Here is a 17,886-nt window from a genome sequence, read left to right as displayed (position 1 = left end):
ATTGAAATTATTACTGCAGGCTTAAATAAGCGGTAAGTTTTGACAAGAAGGGCATTATCATCTAATTATACTTACTTTATGAAAGAGAGGGGCAAGGGCCAACCTGTGAGCCGTCTAAACCACAGTAATAGAGTGATCCCCTCTGCAGACTAAAGAAGGAGCCATCAGACAACAATAAAACACAACCAGTGCGCTGAAAATTGCAACTGATCCCCTGATTCACAGAGATACACAGATAATTGTTATGAAAACTAGCAGAGCAGTATGATAAGTGCATGGCAGAACAGCCTTTGCTAAGCGGATGAGAGAATCCTGTGCCAGATATTTTATGGTATTCCTAAAGGTTTCTTTAATTATCAGTTAGTCACTACTGTACATTAGCTCCCTATTGGCTAAGTGCTCGATGTAAGGGTCTGTATCAGCATTTGCAAACAGGTGTAAAGATATAACTGATACGTAAATTGCCGTCTTCCTGTGGGCACCTGGTTTGCTAAGAACACTTAAGAAATTCCAAGACGACACCTGCTAGCTGCTTTATTGGTGTGTGTATCATATATTCTGCTGTTAGTCTGATCTACCGTGTTGAATTATAAAGAGCTGTGCCTACTGAAACGTGTTGCTTTTTTCATACAAGCCATGGGAAAATCTAGGTATGCCAAGTGGGGTAAAACACACCAAAAAAAAGTATTTGTGTGCCTTCCCCATGTGTTATGTGTGAGCCAGTACATGCAGTATTCCTCTAACACCTACTATTTAATTTTTTCCTTACAGAGAATCAATGAACAGAAAAATCATTGTCTGCTAATGCCTATAATCTTTTTGAACATTTGATTTGTTTGGCAAATAAGGTTGACTTGTTTAAAACCTCCACTGGCTGCACTTATTTCACAGAAGGAAAAAAAATGTTGATCATAATAATCTGCCAGAATTAGGAAACTAGTATAAATCTTGCTTGTCTTAGATAACAATTGGATTTGGAAGTACGCTCTCCAGAAATCAAGTCTCTTGTGTATATACACATAGTTTTGTTTTGCATATATATATTAAATTTAAAGCTGTTAATCTAGGCCCTCTCCTGCATGTACTTATATGTTTATTCATATGCACATGACTACATAGGAATTTCCCCCCCCCCCCCCATTAGAATCTTGTCTCATTTAGCATTCAGGTTATTTTGAGGATGAAATAACACTGTGCAGTAGAGACGGGCATTGTCCATAGTGCTCTGCAAGAAATCAGTCACTCATTTTTGGCTCCTCCTTTCTAGGCCTGGATCATTTTTGGTCACCCTGTGGAGATGGGCACAAAAACCTAGGCAGCTTGTAGGCAGTGAGAGAAGCACCCAGCCCCGTCAGAGGGCTGCAAGGGTGCAGGGAGGGCAAAGCTTTGCGAGGTGGTTCCAGAGCTATTCACAACAGAAATAAAGATGTGGACAAAGTCATGGCTTTTCCTTTTCTCTGTCTTTTGGAAACAGCTCTCATGGAATTATCCCAAACCAGTTCAGCTTGTGGCACGTGTTGGGCAGGTACATTCTGAGCCCAAACTCTTAAACTTACTGGTGTTACAAGGGACTGAAATTGCCTGCAACGTCTGTGGCACACAACCTCCATAACAGGGAGGGCTACAGTCTCACCTACTCCCCGTCTTTGCTTCCCCTAAATATGTCACATCTCGCTTTGTCTCACAGGACTCTCAGAAGGAAGGCTAAAAATAGAGACAACACATATGGATGTGTGCTGGCGCTGTGGCTGGTTTTAGTTTCCATTCCTTTCTCTGTCGCAAGGGCTGAGCAGCCTTTTGCCACTACACGTGGGCTGGGACCAGCCATTCTTAGCGTAAATGATGATGGTTTAATAAAAACCGTGAACAGAAGGGTCCTTAAAAAAAGAGATGTTCAGACATTTTCAGCTGAAGTAATTGAAGATGCCCTACAGTTATTGTACACACAAGATGTAAATTTGCCTAGGTGTTGCTGCTCTAATGCAGCCTTTCATGCTTATTTTATCATTTTGTATATAATTCCCTATAATGTGCCAACACTGTAACTGATATAACTTCCTGTCTTTTTTCACTCGTGCCAGCAAGCTGAACAAGTGGGATGAGGTTACAGTAAACAAGAGGCAGATCACTAGAGATAGAGATTTTTAAGAGTCCACAAAAATCAAGAGCAACAGAAAATCTGAGACACGAGAAGCTCTCCATGAGAAGAATGCTCAGAGCACAAAGTTATATCCCCCCTCGACATAAATACGTACAGACAAAAATGACTCACTGTGTGAGTCAGAGAGAGGAGGTTTTATTTACACCAGAGAACTTGGAAATAACATTTCCACTGATTCTATTCTGTTCAGCAATTGTGGGTATAAGCAAAAGGCTGTTAACACTTCTGTATGAATCAAATTTTTAAAAATCACTCCGCCCTTCAATCAGAACTGTTTTCTCACTTATGTGAATTAACCTACAGAACTGGCACATGAAATAATTTGTTTCGGTATCTATTACAGAATATGTTTTGGCCTGGATCCATAAAAGCATTTAGGAGCCTGACTTGCACTGAAATCACTGAACAGAGAAAAAAAAAAAAAAAAGTGTGTTATCCCTGGTTACTACAAGGAACTATAGCACATTGCTCTTTTCTCTGGGCAAATTTCAGACTATGACTCCATGTCCAGGCTTTGCAACTACTCTGGGGCTCTTCCTGGCTGGTGAAGGGAGGCATATGCCCAGGCATTCGTGACATCTAGTTCTTGGAGGTCTTTGTATGCTGGGCATTGCACAATGTATACTATGGCAGGGGAGCAAAGCCGGTAGAAGAGAATGGGCACGTAATGCGACTGTGAGATATCATGGGACTGAATTACCCCCAGTATAAAATACACACGTTTACTCTGAGAGGGAAATGGAACTGAAATGTATTCATTTTTTTACAATATAGATAAATTACTGGTAGAAAGAAACCATTTCTTGTGAACTTTTTCCTCTAGTAAAACATCTGAGCTGCTGAAAAATATTTTGATAGCTATTTTGTTGCCATCCCTATCAGCCTTTCACATCCTACAGCTCCCCACACCACCATCTCGTAATAGCAATTTTTCATGATGGCCAGTCCAGCTGTGTTTGAGTGGGTGATCTACAGGTGGTGAAGTCTCCTTCTCATTTCCCAGCTCCTCTAATCCTCTGTAAGAGCGCGTCACGATGAATTTGTTGTTTGAATTTGTGTCACACAGGAATTGACACGTTCATTGATGGAACAGGACATCTTTTTTTCTATTCTCCTACATATGGACTCTTGATAATTATTTTTTCTAAACAAAATATGATGTTTGGGGCAAACATTTAGGATGTGTTAATATGCCAAGTGTAAAGAATGGGTGAAAAGGTGTGATGTCTACAAACAGCGCCAGTCTACAAAATGGTTACTCATGAAATCGGCCAAGGTAAATAAGACACTGCTGAAACTGTCTTAGCCCCCCCCAGTCCTCATGTGTGGGTTCATATACGCCAGCAGAGCCAAGTTAACCTTAATTGTATGTTGTTTTACTTGGCTATACAAACGGCTAACCCTTTTTGTAACTTGGCTCTGATTGTAGCTATCACACCTTTCGATTACTGACCTTTCTTGTCTAAATTGTTTTTTTAATACATATTAAATATTTTTGATCTAGTTTAATTTCCTAGGGCTTTTTACAGTAGAAAATATTACAGAAAGTATTTCTGCTGATAGAAAGACATATTTTAATAGAAAATGTCTTACATTCTCAATGGCTAGACAGGTCGGTGTTTTTTAAAACCTGATTTTTTTTTGAAGGAAGTAGTGCCAGAAAAATTCACTAAAATTTGATGTGCTGTTTATTCTGTGCATTCATTGGCAAAGGGGACAGGAATGCAACTTTGCTGCAATTCTTAAATAAGAAAAATATTTAAACTGTAATAACCAATCAATAACTCTGCTTATTTTCCTTTCAGCATCAATTTCTTAACAGTGGCTTTAATATGTCAACAGTTTGATACCATCATCCTCTGAAATTCTCTGTTTGAAGGTAGAATATTAAAACTGTGACCCCTTTAATTGCCTTTTCTGATGGTTTTATCTGTACATTATGTGTAATGGAAGTATTATAATTGCTGGTTAACAGAAGGTTTTTATCAGTTTTGTAGATTCAGTAACACAAGGTGTATTGCTATCCACAGCAGCAGTGGCACGCACAATCTTGGGACTTGGCCCAGTTCTTAGGAAATTCAATTGAAGGGATTCTGTTGACATCGGTGGATCAGGTCTTTCATGATGAGAGTGAGGAGTAATTATTTTTTGCATGTGGGGTGTCTCATCAGGAATTATGCGGTTGTGAGTCAGTTTATTCTGGTCGTTAAGTTTGCACCTGAGTTTCTGTTATAACTCCAATTTTGTCTCATACTTTAACATCTTTCAGAAATGCCACACTGGACTAAGGGGAGCAAGGGGGTTTTTTATCCAGTGAGATACAGGTTAGGTGGTCTTGGAACAGTTCCCACTGAAGCAGGGGACAGTGTTACAAAATCTACTGCCATTTGTACTAATTAGCAACTTTGCTGACAGCCTCTGGTGAGTAACTCATTACTGTCTATTTGTGTGCTTGGCTTATAAATCCCCTAACAGCCAGACTGTGTGCACTGTTGTAGTACAATATTGTTGTGGTATAAGACCTTTTTCTTGAGCATTACCATGTCTCCTCCTTTCTCCACGCATAGTGCTTGAAGTATAAGTAGGTCAGTGGCATGGAGATACAGCCCCTAAGTAAGAAGGGCTTCCAGTATTTCTTTTTTTCCCCTTTTTCAGTCCTGAAGTAGAGATGAATAAAATCTGTTCATTTCTGGCACCACTCTTGCTGATGCTGCTTGTTTCTCAGCACATTTTAAATTTTCTCTGATTCGACCTTCACCCTTGCTTGTGGGCATGATATCACATACTTTAGCACGCTTTTTTTCCTTCCCTCCATATCTACGTTAGTTAGGCCTGTTGGAATTTTGAAGTACTTTTGCCATGATTCAACAAGAATGTTCGTTTTCAATTTCTGTAGGTAGATTCTGCTATTCAGTGATTCCCCCCCATCCTTTATCATAGGCTGTGTCTTTTCCATACGGTAATGAATCATTCCCCTAGGAGGAGTATCACTGGCTCAACTCAATGGACTTCTCACAATGCAGATACATGGATTTCTTTCACCTATCATTTTGATTTTAGTTTTCCTGCAGTTTATTGGCTTCAATCTATATTTTCTTTGTGATCTGTTGCTAAGGCTTCCTTTCCCAGCTCTAGCAGATACCTCAAACTATGTTGGCATTTGTGCTGCCCTGATGTGATACCTACACTTTCTGCCTTTCTCTGGAGGCATTATCTACATATTCAATTTAGTAATTTCCACCATACCCTCTCATGATTCCATTTAGTATCTGTCCTGAGCCTCTAATCTGGTTTATTTTTGTTTTCTCCAACTTGTCTATTTAGAAATAAAAGTGCTGAAAATACTCTATCCTGTGAAACTCTTGTTGTATGTCTAATGAAATAAAGAGGACAAGATGAAGAAACATCTCTTAAGCATGGGCTTGGATGACACTGCACAAACAGAAAAGAGTCAGTGTTCTACATGGCAGATTCTGTTTTTTATTTATTTAGTGATTTGATGGTAGGGATGGGCCAGTACAAAAGTATGGTGGGTTTTGGGTTTTTTCCCAGTATTATTTGTCTTGTTTAAATAAGCTTTTGCACAAGAGCTTAGGTGGGCTGGGGGTTAAATGAGCTGATTACAGACCAGAACTCCTGTGTTCTTTCCTTTATTTCTGACTTATCGCAAGACTTTGAAGCAGTCACTTCAATATTCCTTACCTGGGTTTCTCGTGTTTTCAAAACAAGCTGCCTGGTTTTATCTGTTTCATTGTCTTTTTGGTGAGATGGATCCTGCATCGTCGCAGTGAGGAGACCTCACCACTGGTGTCCGTGGGAGCAGGTTTTGGAGCATTGTGAAACTCATTTGTTAAATGCCTGTAAATTACTTAAGAGCTCTTTGGATGAAAGAGAAATTATTTTCAAAAACAGCTTTGGTGCCTTAAAAATAACTCAAGACTGGCACCAGATTCTTGAAGATAACAAATGGCAGAGATTTTACTTAAGGATCTCCCCATGGGTTTGGCTAGATGGGTTTCTAATGAGCAGGTCTTTTATTTCTGGGATATTCTGTATCTCCCTGCCACAATTATTCATGTGCGAGTCCTAGAGCCAAATTCTGCCCTTAGATGCATGTTTGCTTCTCCCATTGGCTTTCTTGAAAGCTGCAGGCCTTTTTCCTAAACCATCATTTGGCCTCCAGTTGTACTGTGGTCATATTTGTCTGTCCAAAACGACTGTGGCTCTCCATTTATAATCTTGTAATTTGTAATCTTTATTGAGATACTGCTGTGGTTTTTCTTTCATTACTGGCATCTTATTGTAATATTGATTTTTTGTTAAATGGAACTGCATTGGTAATTTTGGCTGGCAGCTTCTTGTTTTTGCTTTCTTTTGTATACTTTTTGAGGGTGGGAGAGTATTCTGAACACTGTATAGAAGCTGATTTCTTTGATCTGACTCTTGCGTTTTGTCTGTCTAAACAAATTTAATTTTTGCCTAATCTGTCTATGCAGTTCCCAGTTACTATGGTATCTAGGCACTAAATTATAGCCCTCTTCTGAGTGTTTTCTTCTTGTAATGATGCTAACTTCCTTTTTGAGTGAACGACCTAGTCATTGTCATGCTTTTGTAAACAGTTTCTTCTCTACCTATTGATTTTAGTCTAACATTAGTGACCACCCACTGTTTCAGATTGGGAGAGAGAATAATTGTTATATAGGCATCCACATGCATACAGACACAAACTCATATACCTGCTCTTAGAGTGGACATCATGTTCTGCAGTTTAATTCTCATGGCAAGTTGTAACAGCAGGTCTCTACAGGGCCGGGGCAAGGCCGAGCCTGGAGGACAGGCTGCCTGGAGCGTGCAAAGCACGGTGAGAAAGTCATGCATGTGTTTTGGGAAATTGTGTAGCGTTCACCAGCGCAAGGAGCTGCGTATGGAGGGTAGGGTTTCTGTGCTATTGGGAGGTGATGTTGGTCTGCAAAATAGCTACAGAGTGAATTATAGATGTTCCTGGCTCTCCCTCATCCTTGCTTCCCGGCATCTGTACCCACCGTGGTGGCTGTGAGGGGACGGCACAGGAGCACTGCCAGAGCATTTGGCTTGCAGACCATAGTGCTTCCCACCCTTACAAACTACTTTGCTGCCACTTCCTCCTTGCAGTGCATTTTCCAGGCTTAGCAGTGCTCCCGTCCCTGGCAGTCCTGGCACAACCGCTGCCGTGGCCCGGCACCGACTTCCTGAGCTCTGCTGCTGCATCCCCACCACCTTCTGTCTCCCGCAGCCTCCTCAATCACTGCTCAGGTGCTGCCTCCTCCTCTTCCTCCTATTTTCAGCCACATCCTTGAGAAACCCTTTCAGGCTTTTCCCCACAGGTTACCCACCCTGCACGCTGCCTTTGACGCATCCCAAAGTAACTTCTGCGTGCTGCCCACCCCAGTGGCGTGGGAGGCTCCTCCGCTGCTGCTTGCTGGCTCCACCGAGGCAGAAGCCCTGAAATACGTTTGGGTGAAGCGGGTCTCCCATTCAGCACAGCAGCTCTCTTGTATTTCACATACCCATTACCCATTGCTTAATCGCACAACAGCTCTCTGAAAGACCTCAGAGCACTTAAGTGCAGTCATCTCGCCCATCACTCAGCACTTTTGCAAAGCAGAGCACTTGTTTAGTCATCTGGAAAGGATTGAGAGGCCTAAATTTTGGCATTAAAAAGTGCCATATATGTATATGGAGAATGCAAATCTGAGAAAACTTGAAAATATTTTGCATACAACTGGCAAGTACCTGGTGCTAATAGCTGTAGCTGTTTCCATGTTGTTGGGTGCACACTTGCTGTGACAAACAGGACATAATGAATGTGCTGTTGTTTGAAAAGGAACAATTCCAGCCCCTAGTTCTGAAGAACCATCACCCATGGGTTTTGGGGAGGGAAGGGGACAAAGCCCTCTCAAATCTAGTAGTGCCTCTGTATACCCAGTGCCCAGGAACGCAAGCGTCCATCCCCTGTCTTGCTTGCACCTCTCTTTGGAACGTGAAGGCTGTGTCCCCCTGTCTGCCAGATGGTTTTCTGGAAAGCATCAAGCCAGCCACCGCTGTTGGTGTTTGGTTCACAGACCTGTACAAGAAAGTGATTCGCAGACTACAGATTTATTGTCAATTTTGTTATGCTTAAGGCAGGCAGTAATTTCAGTTTTCACTGCCATTAGCTAATAATAGTAATTAATTAGTAAATTGTGCCGTTGGGATCTCAGGGTGAACTAACAGGGAAAATGTAAATTTAAAAAAAAAAAAAAGGCCACTAATGTTTCTGAGTTTCCAACCACAATTGAGGGTTTGTGTCTATCCCATCCCTCCAAACTGAATTTCTGAAGAACAACTTACATCGCCCACAGCACTGTCTGGGAAGTATTTGAAGCAAAATGAGAAGGTACACCAAAAAAGCATCAGAAAGGTGCTAGGAAATGAAGGGAAAGCAACAGACAGTTGTGTTACTGTGCTAGCAGCTGGAGGAACAGGGCTGAAATCTACCCTCAGTGAAGTGTCAGCCTTTCCCCTGCTGATGGGGAAAGTCTCCTTTTCTGAAATGAAGAGTGTGACCTGAGACTCCGCGTGGGCAGCCGCTGCCCCACGCCCCCTCCGATCCTCCACCATGTGCCTTCCACTGCACTTGAGCTCCACGTTTGCCACCCATGATATTCAGGTCTGAGCGCTCTCTGATAAGGAATTGCTGAGTGAACCAAGTCACATAATTCCTCCCTTTTCAGGACCTCATATTAAACTAGGAGGGGAGGTGTTTTGTTGTTTGGGGTTTTCCCTGATTTTACTACTTCCCAGTAAGGAAGTTTTGGATATAACACTAAGAAAGAAGAAAACACTAAGATAAATCCAGGGTTTTCAATTCAAGGTCATTTTGAGCCCTTTATCTGGCTGCAAAAGAAAGTGTGGGAGAAAATAATTAAAAAATGTGAATTAGGCTGAGTCATTTTCACTATGAATTGTTTGCAGCTGTCAGAATCAGATCTACATAGTTCACTATAGCTCAATTTCCTTTCCGAGTTAATAACACATTGAACAAACATACTATACTCGACTCCTTTTTTTCTTTTCAAATAACCTCACAGTGGATCTGCATTCCTGGTATAAAAATGTCTCTATTAGCTTAGGCTATTTATAGAACATCAGAGGGCTGAAAGATAGTTAAAAATTAATCGATTACCATCAAATAACAGACACTAAAACTCAGTGTATGAAATGCCTTCCTCTACTGAATAAATTAATAGCAAGAGGAGAAATGTACGATTCTGATTTACAGGCCAGCCAGATTCAATTTAACACTCTCCAGTGCAGCTCATCAGCATGCAGAGTGGTTCAGGTGGTACTTTCAGTTCAGGTGGTACTTTCAGTAGTTGTCCCTGTGTCTGACGTGACGGGTAGGGGGAAGTCAATATGTCATGCAGGGAGGACATAAAGGGTTGAGGTGTCCAGCTTCAGCTGAAGGACCTTACGTTCCTTTGGAAGGATCAGCTCCTGAGGTCTAATACCTGCTGCTGCATCGTTCCTCTTGACCTGTCCAAAGGTGGCATTGGGGGATTCACAGATGGAAATTAGTCTTTCTACAATCTCCATGTCATGATTTTTCTTTCTAATGAAATAGTTAAAAGCAATGGTGGGGAAGTGGCACCACCTGTTTGTAGAAGGCAAAAAACTTGAGCTTACAAAATATTAAGATGCTTCTCTAATAATCTCACTGGGAATAGTAAAATGCTGCTCTGGCCTTTATACTCTGTGGCTATAGTCATGCCATGGGCTGTGAAGAGAAATAAAATATTTTATGAAACCAATGAAAAGAATTATGAAGGGGGAAAAAAAAAAAAAAGCTTTCAGGAACATAAGTCGGTCTTCAGGTCTGAAAGGAAGTAAAAGAAGAATTTAGCTCCAAGACTGCTGCTTCTGTATCACATCTGAAGCAGGGCTTGTTTCTTCTCTGTTTCTTCTAAGAGTGCCAGTCAGTCTCATAAAAGATACTATTTCCCTGTGCAATTTGCCTTTATACCAAGGCACAATTTCAAGCAACAGGTTTGGTAGTGGGTAAAACTACCTGGTAGGGCTTTATCACTTCCAGCCACCTCAGGACTGCCAAGTCAGGCAAAGTCCGGGACGCCTTTGATGATGCACTGATGTATCTGCTCGGCTCAGGTTGGTGCTGGTTTGGGGATGGAGTTATTTTTGTGATAAGGGTACATCTAAATCTAGGGTAGTTTGCTATCATACCTTTAGAGAAAGCGGCTAATGGATATGATGGACCTCCCGTTTTAGATGTACCCTATGGGGAAGAAAGGAATTTGATTAAATAACAACTTTAACATCTGCCCTTGTTGATTGCTGACAGACTGTAACACAGAGCTTACAACGTAGGGGAAGTCTTTATTTCCTCTTTTATTGCTGAATATGCACATTTCCAAGCAAAGGTGACATTTTTGTATGTCAAAACAAAGGTAGAACTGCACAGCCTTTGAAACATCAAACTCAGATGGAAAATGAGGATTTGGCATGGCTTAATTTGGGCTTTATTAATGCCTTTGGGGGAGAGGGATGGAAGAAAGATTAGGCAGATCAGAGCTTTAAAAGTCATAGATCATGCATTTAATAGCTCTAATTCTTAAATACTTGAAGGGTTTCATAAAGCCATTCTCTTCAAGTGCAAACTCTTTCCCACTTTTGACTGTTGCATCCAGACCTCCCAAGTTCTTAAAAAGAGCTTGCAGCTGAAAATCTTCAGACCTTCCGTACAGCAGTGATCTTGCACCAACAATATGTATGCAGCCAGCATCCTTTAAAGGATCCCACAAGGAGTATACATGCACACAGACACATACTTTCATTCAAGGTGCATATTGTATTATTTTAGGTACTCACCAAATGGGATTTAAAACTGAAAAAAGAGACTTTTTCCATTCAGTTACATTTTCTGAAGTGCTACAGATTTAGAAAGACTGGATTTAAATGAAGTTACTACTAGATTTTTTAAGAAATCAATTCTGATGTTATAAGAAATTGATGGCTAGATTTCAAGGTGAATTTTATCTAAAACTGAAATATTGACTAAGGCAATATTAATATTTTGTTCTGTTTCCTTTCTTGAAAAGTGGCATTTTTCACTGCTCTGGATTTTGTTGTTTCCACAATCTTAAAATAATTTGTCGCACATTTATTTTGAATATTATAGTGCTATTTTTAAACTAGCAGTGCAAAGCAGCAGTTTTTATAGTAGCTATTACATAGTATAAGGAGTTGTCTGTAATAAAATCAATATCATAGGATAAATATTCTGAGCTAAAATAATAAGGTACTGATAATTTTGCCCATAGTAATTGTTTTTAGCATGGCTGTGCTTTCCACAATGTGATATTTCTGATTGTCTTTAACATGAATTAAGGTAAATTCCAGAAGGTAACATAGCCTGGGACACTGTGACCAATGTGGATGAAATAGCCGAGAGCACCACGTAGGGGAAAGATATCAATAAGGTACAGAACTCTGAAAATAAATTATTAGTCATTAAGGGAATGTGAAAGTGGAGAGTAATTTATGACGTTATGGAAATAATAACATTAAATATCTCCCCCCAAACATTTTATTTCAGGTTATTTAAAATCAAAGGTGCTAAATAATTTTAGCTGCCTGTATACCTGTTCCACAGTTTTTTCTTCTGTTTCTAAGACCAGGCAGTGCAATGCTTATTCAACAGACTAGAGCAGGCTGTGCAATGCTTATTGCTGCGGCTGCACCCGCACAGTTACACAAGCTCTAGAAGAGGCTTTTCTACCCCAGCCATTCATTTGCACCATCCCACCACAGACCTCTGCCCTCAGGTGTGCTGATGCAAACGTCTCCTGGGCCACCTGGTACCTGCAGGTGGTCTGGTTTATAAAATAGGGGATTTGTTTAAGCATATTTTTTTTTTAATACCTTTGGAGAGTTCAAAGTTAATTTCTGAGATGAAGGATTAAACAATGGGACTTTTAGAAAGTGCTAATCTCAACCAGAAGTTTTCTTCAGGTTACCAAAAGACGAGTGTTGCACCATTTCTAGGGATTTCTGCCAAGGGTACTGGGCCAGATTCTGCCAGCAGTGCTTGTATTTGCTCTTTAGTGACAGGGAAACTGGGCTTCAATGTTTGAATGAAGCGTGAGCAAAGGGGATGACCGGCTGTCAGCAGCTGCAAAGCCCAGCAGGGCTCAGTGTCCTCAGGGAGGACCTGTTGGGTTTGGACACTCAGCTTCACTACTTGGGCTACAGGGAGTACCACGTCCAGGAGCCTCATCGTGTCCCATCTGGCTGTTGTGCTGCTGGTGATGGCGGTGGGGCAGTGTCCCCCCTCAGCTCAGGGTGTGGGTACAGGAGTCTCGAGCGGTCAGAGAAAGCAGCCGCTGACCGTCTGACCTGTAATGTATTGAAAAGGTAATTCCAATAACTCATTTTACAACCAAGTGATCATTTATCCTACTAGCAAAATCTGCTCAACTCTGGTTGTATAGGTTATACAGTAATAAAAGTTCAAGTATCCATAAAATTGCCATTGAACTGTAAATTAATGTGAGGTAAAGTTGTTGCCCGAGGGAATAACCAAGCTTCAGAAAGTTGTGTCCTAAATTAATTAATTCTGAGTTCATCTCTGCCTAGGAAAAGAATGGTTTTATGCTGGTCTTCGGTTGTTGAGCTTAGGGTTTTGTTTTCAAGCAGAAATTGCTATTGTCATCTCTGCTTATTTAAACAGGACTTTACAAAATCAGAGAAAACTCCAGGAAAATTTATGAATGAGATGACCTATTTTTTTTTTCTGTCTTTTTTTTTTTATATATATATATTGCTACATATCTTTGAATAGGTACAGCCAATCCATGCCTGCACCACTTCAGGCACCTTGTAATGGTCAGGAGTTTCCTTTTTGCTTAAGCAAAGGTGTACATTTGCACGTCACGGTTGCTGATCTCCCTGAGCATCATGGCTTGGCTTTTCTCTCTCTAAACCCTCCCTTAAAACCTTTGTTTTGTTTTGTTTTATTTCTACTTCATTGAAGAAAAGAAAGAAGTGGTACTTAAAAATAGGTCAGTTTTAATTATTATGATGAGGATTAATAAATTAAAAAAAAAAAAAGTACTTGCTCCCATGCCTTGGGAATCAACAGGTTTTTTAAAAAGTTGGGTAAAAAGGCAGTTGAGGTCTCCAGAGCTATGTGCTGTAGTGTGGTCTGCAAAACATCGCTGCTGGATTTGTGCTGTTTCTGCAACCAAGGAAGCAGAGAACGTAGAGGGGCTGTATAATGAGGTGCACATAAATTGTTTGCGTTCAACAAGTCCTCCGCAATGCTTAAACTGTCGGGGTCTGTTGCAGCACATGGGAGTGGTTGTTTGTAGAGGGCTTCAGAGCTGCCATATAAACCAGTGCTCTGTATTACCAGAAGACTGAAAAAGCTATCTCCTAGATCTCTTGCTAACAAGCCTCAGAGATTTGTATTGAGTAGCTGACTCTGCTCACAGCAAGAACCTTTCCACAGAGTTTCTATCGCCGGCACTGATGCCGGCCTGCCTGCCGGTGCTGTGCTGAACTGACACAATGGCAAACAGCACTTCCCGTCAATTACTAACAAAAAAGAGTCACCGTTATTCCCTATCACTCATCAAGCACCGCTCGTCTGCTTGACACAGAATAAGGGCTGAGGCAGCTGGAGCAGGACCTCCACCGCACCATTGGTGGAAGCAAATTCAAAAACAGTTAAAATGTTTTCTGATTCCTCTTCTGCTTTTTTTACCCCCCTTTTTTTCATACAGAAGTTGTTTTCTGTACTTTTCTTGACTTCTCTTTTTTCCTTACCATCTCTTCCTCTTTCCATTTCACCTTTGCTTTTTAGTGTTGTGTCCCCCTCCTTCTTCTCTTTTTCTTTCTTTTCAGTCTCTATTTATTTCCTCTGCTTCACAGATTGTCTCTCTGCTTGCTTTTCTTTTTCCCAGCACTTACTATATTCCTTGTGTTTTTGCAGCTCTAATGCTAGCTTGTCTGCCAAAGAATAAACTCCTATTTATGGAAAATATATGCAGCTATATGCACTGCTAAAACATCTTCAGACTGTTTGCTCACAGTCATCCTGCGGAGACAGCATGACACTGTTAACACGAGAACTGAACAGCTACCACTACATTTACCAAAATTAGAGCCAAATGGCACATAAGCACACACCTATGCAGTCATACAGCTTCTACGATGGGCACACATGGGTTCAGATTCATCCACCTGGATCTATCTTAAATGAACCAACCTCTTTCCTTCTCTGCCAGTGAAAGAATGCAGTTTGGTTTTATAGGGGAGAATCCCATGGGTTAGACCTTTAGATATAATTACCCTACTCTTCCCGCACTGTTCAACTTGCTCAGGAAGGGGTAACAGCTAGTCATGCCCTCTGGTGTAGGCCAATGGAAATTTCTGAACTGGTTCATTGTCAGACCAAGTTATACTTTTGGAGCACTCTGAATTTGAAGGTCTGAGCAAGAGGTATTATAAGCTGATTTCTTGGGCCATCTATGAATTAGATCAGTATATTGGAGTGGTTTCACCTTGTACCTCTAGATTAGTATCCTAAAGCAGCAACACTCCAGGTATGATGCCTTTTAAAACATTCTTACATTTTCAGCATTGTTTCTTACTGAAGTACAGTAAATAAGGGAGGAGAATTTCAAAGGCACAAAGGGTAGTTCTTCCATTGAAAGTCAATGGAAGTTGTGTGTCTAATTCCCATTTGTGCCTTTGAAAACACACACGTCCCTGCTTTGCCCGTGGCTTTAAATCTCATGTGCACACAAACGCAAGCCCCACGTTCCTATTCAACCTTCCACACGCAAGTTAATTTCCTCTCGGTGTCACAAACTTTCTACGGTAGCTGAAATATGTCAGGGATGTTTTTGTCAAATTGCTGAGACCAGGTTCCTCGGCTCCCACTATGCACTTCTGGGGTGATCAGATCATGATGTTAGTAGAGTCGCATAAGAGCTTATTAGCAGCTGTTGCAGACACTTTCTCTGTGCTCTAAAAACAACAATGAGAACAACAACTCAGCTGGGAAGAGCATATGCAGTAGCCTTTTAATCATTGCTTCAACTCACCATGTCATGATGCGTAAGCTTTCTCATCAATGAGGCTAGGAATACAAAACCAGAGAACTTCTTAAATATTTCAAACACCTGCATCTTGTGAAACAAGTTTATGCTATCAGATTTAAAAAAAACAAAACAAAACAAAACAAAACAAAAAACCCAAAAAAACCCAAAACAAAACAACAACAACAAAAAAAATGGAAAGGAAGAAAGACAAAAAAAAAAAAATCACTTGGATCAAAAGTGTCTCCTTATCAGGAAATGAAGGACAGGGACAGAAATACTCTCCTCCTCCATCTCCTCCTCTTCTTTTCCCACCTCAAACTTGATGATAAAATTCTGTAATCTGACAACCCCCTGCAAAATCATAGCTGAGTATTTACAAATGGGGCTTTTCGATGCAAGTCTGCAATTTCAAATCTCCCCAACACCAGCCATTTCAAAGCTAGTTAGGCTCTGTCTTCTTTTTGTCGCTATCTGTGCCGCCCAGCTTTGCTGTCCTCCTTTATCTGCCGCGGTTGGGAAGCCAACGCGACTGGCCACGCAGAGGGGTACATAGGCAGCTGTGGGATGCAAATGCCAAGCTTTGGAGACTATTTACTCAGCAGTGGCAGGGAAGTCTGTTGCTGGTCACTTGGCTGGAAACATGCCTACAGGCTTGGTGTGGGATGCTGTTCAGCTGTCCTGCTTCTCTGCAGCCCGCTTCATTGCAGTCACAGTGATGAATTTGTTTCCTGTCGTAATAAGTCAGACAATAAGGATGTTGCTAAATCTTTCATGGAGCCCAAAGGCAGGGCTGTTGGTTGATATTTGTTTGCTGTGCAGTTATGATTTGTATGACCACCAAGTTGCCCCTTGACTCAGAAAGTCCAATGTCACAAACCTGCGTGCTCTGCAGTCAGCGAGTGGAGCTCGGCAAGGTAAAAGTGGCCAGCAGATGTCTCTCAGGATATTTCTTTGCAGACACTGCTCTCCCAACTCCCTTTCTTTCCTGAGGTTCCAGAAACTGGGCTTGGTGGGTTATGAGAAATGCTGTATCTTACCTCTTTGCCCATTCTCTGCAAGTATTATGGCCCCAAAGACATAGCTTTGTGATACTGAGGATTTTTTAAAGCCACAGTCTAAATTAAGGGACTGTTTTATAAAGATAAAAAAAAGGCAAGGGAAGGCAGCTCCTTTGTATCTTCAGAACATTTCACTATTATTTACAGCTAATTTACACTATTATTTGAGAAAATGAAGCAATGTCACTCATGGGGACATACAATATTTTAGATCACTTTTGACTGGGAAAATCATTAACATTGCTGGGATTCTGCTTCATTTTGCATGGGAGAATTGGTAGATGGCAGGAAAAATATTCTGTTCGCAGGTGCAGGCTGTGTCAACATGAGGCAAATCTGCTAATCAAGCTGTACCTGCTGAGCTATGCTGGCAAATTTTTCCTTGGGTAGACTTGGCCTAAGTCTGAGCTCTTTTCGTTAGCTGGCTGTATATTATCCTCTGTATTTAGATGGAGAAACTGCAGCAGTGAGGATAAGTGGTTGCTCATGGCACTGAAGGAATTAGTTTTAGAGGTGGAAGTAGAAGACTGGAGTCCCCTGGTCCCAGTCATGTTCACACCAGACCGCTGCATTTTGGCTTGGATGGGGTTTAAAGCTTACCACATAGGTCATACAGAAAATGCGCACACTATTATCATTTTGCAGGAGCTCTCCATTGGCATGATCCATGTCTTTGAGAATACAATAGTCCATCACCAATCCAATCATCTTTCTGTGACTGAGGGGTTTATGCAATTATAAAAAAGTGGATGATTTGAATGTTCTATCCCTCTTGTGGAATTATGTTTGGAATTTATCCGACGAGACGGGGAAGGGATTTTGTTTGTTTTGTTTGATCATTTCTTATCACAGAACTTTGTTTGACTCAAACCACAATGATACAAGCATTCAAACACCACCTTCAGATGTAATATTGATTTATAAAACAGCAGTGCACAGCTGCTATGCTTCACTGTTGCATACAGAAGGTCTTCAATTCCCAACAAATTACTGGCATTTCTACCTATTTACAAATTAATGTTTCCTCTGAACCTTGTGCATTTCTTATTATTCTAGTCTGCTTTCTTCAGTTTCTGCCTAGAAACCTTGTGTGTGTATTATGCAGTGATAGGGCAGCTTTAGAGCATCAGTTAAATTGGAGTTAAATAAAAAAAAATCTAGATCAACTTTTATCCTTAGGCAAGTAATGCACTGAGTGAAATTAAACCACTATATGTACTTGTAGATTGAAGAATCAGAGGTGGAGGATGGGTCAGAAACGCTAAGATCAAAGTTTTTCTTCTTTGAAAAAAATCTCTTTGAAAAGCCCCCATGCCACCTATTCTGCTTGTTAATGTTTTGACTGGAAGTGTCTGGCAGTGTCATCATCATCAGAATATTTTTAAAGGCCTTTTTTTTTTTTTTTTTTTGAGCTGACTCTAATAGCAAAGCAATGGATCCTTAGCAGCCTCTGTTATATGTCTCTTAAGGGAATATTTTTGTTAATTGCAAATATTTGATTGACAAACATGGGATGCAATTAGTA

General features: G+C 40.9%; 1 long non-coding RNA gene across 3 annotated transcripts in view; it reads left to right on the top strand.

Annotated features, from left to right (window-relative positions):
- Positions 1–17,886, top strand: part of LOC142601188 (uncharacterized) — a 505,408-nt gene that overhangs the window by 423,005 nt on the left and 64,517 nt on the right. The window lies entirely within an intron of this gene.

This window comes from Balearica regulorum, chromosome 3 (genome assembly GCF_011004875.1).
Source record: "Balearica regulorum gibbericeps isolate bBalReg1 chromosome 3, bBalReg1.pri, whole genome shotgun sequence".
In the NCBI taxonomy this organism is placed as follows: Eukaryota; Metazoa; Chordata; class Aves; order Gruiformes; family Gruidae; genus Balearica; species Balearica regulorum.
Note: the sequence above shows the minus strand (reverse complement) of the source record. Positions and strands in the feature narration are given on the sequence as shown.